This window comes from Botryllus schlosseri, chromosome 3 (genome assembly GCF_051294905.1).
Source record: "Botryllus schlosseri isolate E-star chromosome 3, Bs_hap1, whole genome shotgun sequence".
In the NCBI taxonomy this organism is placed as follows: Eukaryota; Metazoa; Chordata; class Ascidiacea; order Stolidobranchia; family Styelidae; genus Botryllus; species Botryllus schlosseri.
This window is the reverse complement of record NC_137238.1, coordinates 32,385,372-32,396,747: the sequence shown is the minus strand read 5'-3', so window position 1 is coordinate 32,396,747 and position 11,376 is coordinate 32,385,372. Positions and strand designations below refer to the sequence as shown.

The window sequence follows — 11,376 nt, the reverse complement described above, 5'->3', positions numbered from 1 at the left end:
AAGACCATGCTGTTATAAGCACCATAACATGCTTTTATTAATAATAATAATAATAATAAGGAAATGTTTCCCGCAAAGTAAAAAATAAAGTAAAAAGAATAGAACTGGAGCACCAAACCAAACTGCAGTCAACAGGAAAAGTGACAATGTTGCAAGAAGAATTAAAAATGAGAATATGCGCCAAAGCACAACGATTGAAACGATATAAAAAACGAGAAACACAATATCGCCAAAATTTGTTATTTGCTCGCAAACCTGGACAATTTTTTCGAATGATGAAACAAAAGTCAAATCAAAAAATTACCAGCAGCAAAATACCAGCCACTGCAGATGTGGAATCATTTTGGAAGAAAATATGGGAAACCAAAAAATTGCACAACTCAAATGCAAATTGGATACAAGACCTCCACACTGACCATCTACAAACACCAGAACAACAATGGTCAGAAATCACAAAACAAGAAATCAAAGAGGCCCTAAAGAGTTCACTGAACTGGAAAGCAGCTGGTCCTGACCAGATCAAAAACTTTTGGCTAAAAAAACTACCTGCAACACATAATTACCTAGCGGTGACCTACAATGAGCTTTTATCCTCAACCAGCTCGCACGAGATCCCAGCCTGGTTCACACAAGGGATCACCTATCTTAATCCAAAAAATGAAAACACAGGGACCCCAAGGCCAATAACATGCCTGACAACCATGTACAAAACACTGACCAAAATCCTGGCAAAACGAAGCTACAAACACCTAGAAAATCTTCTACCGCCTGAGCAGAAATGATGCAAGGAAGGCGCCCTTGGCTGTAAGGACCACCTGCTCCTTGACAAAACCATTCTTGAAAACGGCTCCTTGACAAAACCATTCTTGAAAACTGCAAGAGGAGACACACTAACCATGGCATGTATAGATTGCAAAAAAGCTTTCGATTCAGTCCCTCACACGTGGATACTGAAAACAATGCGTATGTACAAAATGAATCCGATCATCATCAGATTTATTGAAAATTCAATGAAAAATTGGCATACAAAACTGTTGATCAAACATGACCAAGGTGAAACAGAAACCTGTACAATTCAGATATGCAATGGTATCTTCCAAGGCGACTCATTCTCACCACTTCTATTCTGCCTCAGCTTAGCTCCACTCAGTGAGTTGCTGAGAAAAAATGAAACAGGATACGTGATGAAAAAAGCAGCAAATTCTGAAGGTCAAAAGATTCATCACCTTTTGTTCATGGATGATCTGAAACTGTATGCGAAATCCGACACGGACCTGAATAACCAAATGAAAATTGTTCATGAGTTTTCGGAAGATATAAAAATGAAATTTGGCTTGGATAAATGCTCAAAACTTACCATACGACGCGGAAGAGCCACCAGCACTGGCGACATGAACTTCAAAATGGACAAAACCATAACAGAATTGAATGCCGAAGATCACTATAAATATCTTAGGATCTGTGAAAGCGACAACATTAAACATGCTGCAATGAAATCAAGTCTAAAAAAAGAATACATCAGCAGGCTCAAGTCAATTCTCAAAACTGAACTCAATTCCAAAAACAAAATTCTCAAAACTGAACTCAATTCCAAAAACAAAATCAATGCCATAAACAGTCTTGCAGTGCCTGTCTTGAGATATAGCTTTGGTGTGGTGAACTGGCGTAAAGATGAAATTAAAAAATTGGACACAAAGACGAGAAAACTGATGACAATGCACCACATGCATCACCCAAAATCTGATACACAAAGACTGTACATCCCCAGAAAAAAAGGTGGTCGAGGACTACAAGAAATTGAACAAACCTTCAAAACAGAAATCATCGGCTTGTCACAGTACATCAACAACAGCGATAACATTTACTGCAAACTCATTGCACAGGAAGACAAACAGCGCAAAACAAAATCTCTGAGCTATCGTCACGACAAGTACGCCAGAGAAGTCAACTTGGAAACAGCTAACCTGTACACTGCAGAAAACACTGTTGCTAAACCCACAACAATAGCAAAAGCAGCACGAGTCCGATACAAAAATGCAACGCTGAAAATGAGAGAAACGATATGGGAGTCGATGCCTCTTCATGGACAGCACAAGAAGTTAACTTCACAGCCCCATGTAGACGAGCTTTCATGGACCTGGCTATCCAGCTCTGGCCTGAAACCGGCAAGCGAAGGATTCATTTTCGCAGCACAAGACCAATCGCTTCCTACAAAATACTATCGCAAAAGAATTCTGAAGCAAAACACGGACGGCAAATGCAGAATGTGCCACAACCAAAATGAAACTGTAGCACATCTCATGTCCGGCTGTGGTGCACTAGCAGCTACCGAATACACATGGAGGCACAATAGGATTGGTCACTACATTCATCTTGAATTATGCAAACATTTTAACATCACCACTTCGACAAAAAATTGGTACGATTACAGCCCAGCACCAGTGACAGAAAACGAACAAGTAAAAATTCTGTGGGATGTACCAGTTATAACTGACCGCGAAATCAGGAGCAACGGCCCGGATATAATCGTCAAACTAAAAAAGAAAAGAGAATGCTTATTCATTGAACTGGCTGTCCCAGCTGATCACAACCTACTGCAAAAAGAATCAGAAAAATACTCCAAATACGCAGACCTCAAAATGGAATGTGAGAAAATGTGGCGATGCAAAATAAACATTGTACCGATAGTCATTGGTGCTACAGGGGTCGTGAGCAAAAAACTCATGAGACATATCCAACAAATTCCGGGTAACGTTCGATTCGACATGATCCAAAAGATCACATTATTGGGCACTGTGCACATTCTTCGGAAGGCCTTGAATGCACCACTGGACTAAAATTACGCTTGTGAATCACAGCATAATTTCTGTAATTTCGATTCTTCATCTTCAATCATCTCTACCTCTGCTCTGTAACCCTTGCCAATTCTTCATCTGCTGCAATTCTGTAATCTGACTTCTCCGTGTATTGCATAGGAATAACAATTTGAATGTATTACTGAAATTTTAAAAATTTACTCCAATCTCGCCATTTTCCTTTGGGGGCAGGTTGCTCCCCGGATTATGTGTGTATCTACCAGTTTTACTGTGAATAAAGAATATAATAATAATAAAAACAAGTTTTACAAGTCACTTTTCATCAGCCCGTTCAGGATATTTTACCTTGCCTTATCATGCCGAAAATGCCATTTTCTCGAATATACATTTCAACAAACCTCACGAGAACCTTCCCGCTACTTAACCATCTAACACTGCAGTACATACTGTTAATCTCTTCAGGCAATGATCGAAACGTGTCTATGTGCTGTAGCAGAGTGAGCAATAAGGTAAATCACTATTTTCGTTACGGTTGACATTATTACACCATTAAGAGCTGAATTTGACACCTTCGCACGAAGGTTTTTCTTGAACAATGCAATGCAACTTCATAACAGGGTGTACAATCATTTTCTCGAAAGAGTCACAAATCCACAGTGTCTTGCTTACATCGCAGGTCTGTTGTAATTGAGAATATGTTCTTGATATCAATCCCCTTTCTTCAAATGCGTCGTGAAGCGAAGCGATCAAGTATATCTTGCCTTTTAGTGGCACCATAGTTTTTGAGCAACAAAGATCTTCAGTCTTCATGCATTCACTGCAGTACCTAGCAACAATTTCTAAACGCGGGTTATCGTATGTCTGCATTCGTAAAAAGAAGTCAGAATGTACCGCATGGATTTGGTTGCTTATTTACTACGTCTAGAGCAGGGGTGGGCAAACTTTTGAGCTCGCGGGCCGCATTCAACATCTGAATCCATTCGCGGGCCGCACTGTATAAAATTGGGATTATAAACCAGAACGCAATATTGATATTTGATTATATAGTGAGGACATGGAGATAATACAGTTATGCTTATTTAAAACAAACCAAACATTGCATTGATGATATCGTACACGCGTCAGAAACATATATAGTGGTGAGATCTCATAGGCTGTAGGACCTCAATAACCAATTTGTCAAAACTATAGAGATCAAAGTCGGTTGAGCCGATTGTTAGAACAGGATTGAAGTTTAAATCTGAGAGAAGCGATCTGCTCATTGATTTACCAATTCCACTTTTGGTTCAGTTCCAGGACACACAATGCTGACAGCATCCATGTTAGCATCAAACACGCTTCTACTATGTGTGGATAAAATATAAATACCCCAATTTTACGCATACAGACAACGAATCTACCTAAGACACGCCCGAATCGTTTTTTATCAGCACAACACTGAAATAATTGAAAATGGAGTGGCCAATCTGAAATCCCACTCGTGATCCAAATTATTTCAATCTCGTTGCAGCTAACTCGCTGGGTGATATTAAGTATTTTCCCTAGATCAGTGGTTCCCAAACTTTTTAAGACAATTATGGTGGTGAAAGATCTTGCGCCCCCTTATCGTCATATCACAAAACGCAACCAGGTTGCTAGCAAACCTAACGGGTAATTTGATGGCATGGAAGGTTACGACTGTGGATGAGAGATTTGTAGATGTAATTCAGACTAAAGACAGAGCAATATCATTGAAGTGGATGTAAATCGCGCGGAGCGCGAAAATTTTTTCTGTTAAGCGCAGCTTAGCGCCTCCCTTCAGATGCTTTCACGTCCCCAGGGGGGCGCGCGCACCAGTTTGAGAATAACTGTCTTAGAATTATCATGGTGAAATATACTAATAAAAAGTTAATCAAGTCAGTGCATTAATTCGATTTTTAGTGCCATTTTATCAATATTTTTAAAAAGTTTTTTCAGACTCTCGCGGGCCGCACAGAACGGTGTTGCGGGCCGTAGTTTGCCCACCCCTGGTCTAGAGCCATATCTGTGCATCTATCTCTCCGCTGTCCAAAGGGAAACTGCTATTTTCTTGATCCTCGAGAATATGGCAGGCTTTTTGTTTGATCATCACGAACAATGCGTTGAGAAACGCTTGATCATCACAAACAATGCGTTGAGAAACGCCTTTCTCACACACTCACCCCCGTCAGTAAATGGCTTCCCATGTTTAGCAAATGACCTCTGTAACTTAGTAGATATTTAGGGCTGTTCGATGCGGGCCATGAATCACCTTCATGACAATGCTGCTGTTTTTCGTAGTTAGATACTGCCTTTCTCAGATATCCACCTTCTTTGCATATTCCTTGGAAGGATTCCTCGTTCTTCTTCGACAAGATAGCGTAATGGAGAAGCGTCCAGCCTCTTGATCGGTATGTTGTGGGTTCGATCAGCACTCAACAGTTATATTTTTTGATAAGGAACAGAAACTCTGTACCGAACAGTTATATTTTTGATGAGGAGCAGAAACTCTATACCGATAAGTACTCTGAATGTCAAAGTAATGAAATTCGACAACAGTATGGGGAACGACGGGAGTAATGGGTATCTAGGTCTGCCAGAGACCTTCAAAAGCTGTCAAAGGAGCACTGCGCTCAAAATATGACATGGCCTCCAATTAAAGTGGATACCATGTCCTTGCCATAGTGCTGCCCACTGAGAAACTCCCATTTTGAATGCAACCATCAGGCTAAACGCATGACCACCATAGTTATGACTAAAAAATGAAATTCATCAAACACACAAACCTTGCACTTGCATGCGGCATCTCCGCTGACACAGGTTGCCAATGTCTGACATCGTCGTTTGAATTCAAATGACGAGGTTACCGTGACATAAAATTACACAACGATCTTTGGTATGGGATGAAATGTAATGCGTAATTTTACTAGTGGACGATGTACTAGCTTTTCTCACTTGTGACGGTTGCTTGACATTCGTAGAGTTGGTCACAGTACCACCAAGCAATTGCTGCAAATCTATCGGTAGTTGAAGTAGTAATAGTGGAATTGTCCAGGGTATCGCATACTACTTGTAGCGAGTCATAGGTTGGTTACTTTTGTAATATCAGGATGGAAATACTCCGAGTCGAGTATTCAAATATCATTATTGATGACGTCAAAGCAAAACGGATGTGGAAATTTCAAATATATATGCATTTTATGCGACCACGACGAACATCATGTCCGCTCGAAGTCGCAGAGATAATTTGGTATTTTTCGACCAAAGACATTGCACTGTGTGACGATGCTGTAGTTTGTTCATGAGTGCGCACTAGGGTTGTTCATAATTTGCAAACACATTATGTTAACATGTTGCTCCCGTAGAGTAGGCGTGTGAGCGACCAGCGCTAGCGCGGAGAAAATGTTCAAATTCATAGAATCTGCCGCCAAATACTCTACTTTTTAATAATTTACGAAATAATATTTGTCACCTTCGAGCTTCTTCCATATCAAACATTTCTGTTTCACATTGCGACACAAAAGAATTGATTGGTCCGGACTTCACCGGAAATGGACGGTTTAACATGGGTAGTCAGTGTCCAGTTGGTTCATTGCGACTATGTCAGGCTGGAATGCGGCCGTTTATATACAAAGAAGGTTGCACACCCATGGTGTAAAATAAACCGCACCCATGCGCCATGGTTTCCAGTGATGCTGCTGACATTTGGCACCAACGAGCCACTACCATGGCCGTCAAAGAGAAATGGAACATCGCTTAGCAAATACACCGTGGCAAAGTCGAGTGTCCGGTTGACACGGTAGTGGTCATTTAACCATGCCTAGATGGCCAAATTAGTCTCCATTTCTACTTTTGTGGTAGAAGCGACAGTGACGCCAGATATTTCCATGCAATTAATATTTTCCACAAACGAAACAGCATGATTTCCAGGCAGTACAACATCTGCCGTACCCAACAGGTTGCAAAACTTACCAAATTTTTTGTTATGCTAAATATCGCATTGGCCGCCCTCACCAGCTTTCCTGGAATCAAGCCTCGTTTTTTTTCAAGTGTTTTTCCAAATATGACTACAACTTTGTTTGACACCTTGTCCTGAATCCGTAAACTCTTGAGCACGTGACAGACAGGCACCTCGAAGTTTACGTGCAATTCAGAAGCACCAGTGCGTTTGTTGGCTGAAAGAAAGCATCATCATTAGGCTCCGTAAATTCTTGAGCACGTGACAGACAGGCAACTTGGAGTTGACGTGCAATACATAAGCACCAGTGCGTTTGTTGGCTGAAAGAATGTATCATCATTAGGCTCCGTAAATTCTTGAGCACGTGACAAACAGGCACCTTGAAGTTTACGTGCAATTCATAAGCACCAGTGCGTTTGTTGGCTGAAAGAATGCATCATCATTAGGCTCCGTAAATTCTTGAGCACGTGACAGACAGGCACCTTGAAGTTGACTTGCAATTCATAAGCACCAGTGCGTTTGTTGGCTGAAAGAAAGCATCATCATTAGGCTCCGTAAATTCTTGAGCACGTGACAGACAGGCACCTTGAAGTTGACGTGCAATTCATAAGCACCAGTGCGAAGTTGACGTGCAATTCATAAGCACCAGTGCGTTTGTTGGACAAGCACCAGTGCGTTTGTTGGCTGAAAGAAAGCATCATCATTAGGGCGAGCCTTGGGCAACTAGAGAAGTCTAGTTGCCTAATTTGAGCGGAACGCCGCTAATCTGATTCTATTATAACACTGGTCTACACGATTTTTGCGCGCCAGGACTTCTTTGGGTCAATCATACCTAATTTGGGGACGCTGAATACGAATCTGACGTTCTCCTTGCTCTATCACGTCACGCTTTTGAGATATTATATAAGTTGAATATTTATACTTTTTCGAGGTACTTAAGTAGATTTTGGCTACTTGCAGTACTTGCTGAAGTGGAATTGTTGGATTGTGGAATTTTCAACATCTACCTGAACAGTATTCTGGATGAACTAATTACGTTTGCAATTTGTTTTTAGTAAAGTAAAAAGTCGTACAGGGATAATATTGCACCAGTCTCACGAGTTGAATTGCCATATGAAACGCGTGAAATAGTCTCTGAATAACGGTGACTGAATATTTTTTGAGATTCTACCCATGGGTGTGTCATTATTGTCATTTTGGGTTAGCTTCGACGATGATACATCTTGAGATTTCGTATGTATCCACCTCCGACTAACTGTAGAAAGTACGCGAACACCCTCTCCCATACCAAATATACTGAGATATTTACTGACTTTATCTAATTCTCAGACCTTTCATTTCGTCTTCCACTAAAAATAGTTTCCACATGTCTTAGATATTAGTACTTCTACTTGTAATTGAGTAGCAATGAAAGCCGTTACTTGTGCTACTTGAGTAGCCACGCTGATCACTTCGACCAACTCTAGTTCATAGTAAAATATTGCGGCAAACCAAAAACTGCGAAATGTAAAGCCTTTTGTATGTAGAACTGACATTTAATCATTCAAAACACAAACAAAAAGCCTCGAAATTAGCCAATGCTAATCTCTGGCTCTGCTCCGGCATAGAACATATGGTATTTGCTGTAGGTCACAAAATCTCCATGTCGAGATGCATATTTATTTCTGTTGTGCATATTGCACATTTATTTCTATTGCGAAGTAACACGCACTTTAAGGCTTCGTGTTGAGCTGTTAGTAAGCAGTCTTTATTCATCTGGTTGTCTATAATAGGCAATGCAAAAGAAGCCCTTCATATCATGGCAATAAACCAAAAAAAAAACAGTTCAAAAAGAGCTTTTCTCGATTCCGATAAAATATGACTGTACATGGAAACTAGAGAAGAATTACCATGATTGACAGTGCATGGAAACTGGAGACGAATTACAATTGAAATTCTTTCAAGTTATCGTGATGAGCACTTTTTTCTTCAGAAAAGCAGACGTCCAGTTTCTTTAGAATGTTTCAAAACAAGCTAAAAGGGCCGCATATTCGGGTCACGTAGGGGAGATGTACCGATGGATCAAAAATTGGAAAATGATCTCTAGCCCTAAAATCTTCAGTCGAGAATAGCGAATCTTTTGCTGTCTCAACACCTTGATACAAGCTCTAACTATCGCGGACATTTACATGGATATCGTACTTTTCAAAACATATTTATAAACGTTAAAAATTAGTTGCTTGACCGTTTCATCGGTCCCCACCCGGTGGTTCCAATGGCACACGACCCTGGGACCTAAAGAGACATATGCTCAAAACTCAAATTTTTCAACTTGTTTTGTTGTGTACTAAATCTAAGATACAGCATGCCAGTGAAGAATGTTTCGTCGCCACATACAAGACTAAAATATATTATATCATCTCAAATGTTGGGATAAAATCACGCCTTGATTTCCGCCGAAACTTGCAAAATTAATACCACCTACATATTACCGGAAAATCGATGTTTTGACTTTGAAATACTTTCGTAACACCTCGCGTAACTATGATTTACAGCCGCTATATATGTAGGCGTGTTTCTGTTGTCAAGTGATTATAGTTGGTCCAGCTACTTTGCTTGATTTGGCTATGGTACCACAGGTCCCCCACTGTGCAACTTTACATTTATTCATAGGTTAAATACCGTAATAAATGACCAAACTGAAATACAAAAGAACAGTTGCATCGACCAGCATATTACCTATTGCTCCAACTCCAACCACTCACAACAAGACGAGATCGCTCATGCGTTTAGGGAAACTATTAGAGAGAGAGAGATAGTAGTAAGAGATAATCACACACCCCCCCCCCCCCAAACTCCTAACGAAATCAACGTGCATTGAGTGAGGAGTTCAAAATACAGCGTGTAGAGAACGTCCAACCAAATACTCTGATGGCGATTGGAAAGGAAATCAGCATAGAATTTGTGCCCCAATAACGTTGTCCTTGTGCCATATTGGTGGAGTAACATTTCTGCCGGAGCGCTGGCGTCTATCATTAGACGGTGCGGCAACACTAGTGTCGTCGATCGGTACTTCAACTGGTAGATGATCTTCTGCACTCGATTCGGCGGATCTCAGCACGCCAGGGTCTACCTCATTTGACTGTCCACTTGGAGCGGGTGGCGAAACGACTTGAGGTGACGTAGCTGTGCCGGGAGACGAGACCGTTGGCTGAAAAGATGTGTGCTTTGGTTCGGGACGTACGGCTCAATCTTGCGCAGAAATTTCCTGTTACGCAACGTCAATCTGCCGGAACCGTCCACTTTCAACGAGGTACTGGTCATGGTCCCGGCACTGAACCACAGTGCCGATTCTGTCCCAGCGAAGGGGATAACGACCGTTTTTGTTTTGAATGCGACGGACATCACCTTCAAGGAGCGGTCATAATGGCTTAGTGTTTAACGACGGAGATTCCAGCTGCTTCGCAAATCTGGTACGTAACGTGTGCTCGCGACTCTGCCAGAGGTTCCTCCATAATGACAGACAGACATTTATTGCTTCGTCAAACATAAAAAGTTGACTGGAGGTGACGATATGGCCTATAAAGGCCTTGTTACTCGTCACCTCCATGGCAGTGAAGTAATCAAGTGCACTCATCCCAATAAATATAACAGTGGACAGACGGTCTGCAACATAGAAGAAAATAATAATCACAAATAGAAGAAAATAGTATTCACAAATATATAACAAAGACAGTAGCCATGGCAACATACTAGGTAAAGCAATATGAAGTCAATAAATAGATGTTTGATTTATAAATCAACGGGTACTAGATAGTAAGTAGATACTCTCATATCTGATTATAATTTGAAAAAGGTAATCCTGGTGTTGGGTTTTAAATTCATGCTGAGGTAGCTCTTTGATACTGTCGAGCACGTCATTCCAAATGTTTGGGCCCATATATTCAATGGACTGTTGGGTCAGTCTGGAGTTCTGCGGTGAACATAAAGATGACCAGATTCCGATGATCTAGTAGAATACCCATGCACAGTGGAAGCTTGTTTGACCTATTAAAGTAAGGGGAGATATTACCGTTTGTAAATTTATGCATCAGGTTGGCTATTTCATAATTATACAAATCGGGTAGCTTAAGTATCCTGAGAGCTAAATAACCAGGAGTAGCAGATGACCTAGAATCTATGCCACATATATTTCTTATGGCTCGATTTTGGATGACACAGATTCTGTTTAAATTCGTCTGATTGGCCTTCCCCCATACACATAATCCATAAAGCAGATGAGAGTGAAATAATGAGAAATATATGGCTCTCAAGGTCTGTCTAGGGCAGTGGTTCCCAACCTTTTTCGTCTCGTGCCCCCCTTGGCCGATATTTGAGCTAAAATCCCCCCCCCCCCTACGAAAAAGTTGCCTGTGACTAAAAAATGTGCTTTTTAACGCGCAGCCATTTGTTGACTGAGCAATTAATGGCAACACAAATTCAGATATGTCCGAACTATGGCGAATGCGGACCGCACTAAACTTTGGTAAAGTACAGTCAAATTTGACCTGTTTTTGACCGGTCGGGTAGCCGCTGACGAAAAATAAATCACCAAGTCCGCTTGCTAAAGACTTCAGTTGAATCGAT

At 41.0% G+C, this 11,376-nt stretch overlaps 1 long non-coding RNA gene across 1 annotated transcript; it reads right to left on the bottom strand.

Annotated features, from left to right (window-relative positions):
- Window positions 1-968: 968 nt before the first annotated feature.
- On the bottom strand, window positions 969-1,419 carry LOC145435076 (uncharacterized). Its single transcript, XR_013913691.1, has 2 exons — window positions 1,358-1,419; window positions 969-1,274 (listed from the first exon to the last, which is right to left on the bottom strand). It is a non-coding gene; the product is annotated as an uncharacterized LOC145435076 (long non-coding RNA).
- Window positions 1,420-11,376: the final 9,957 nt, after the last annotated feature.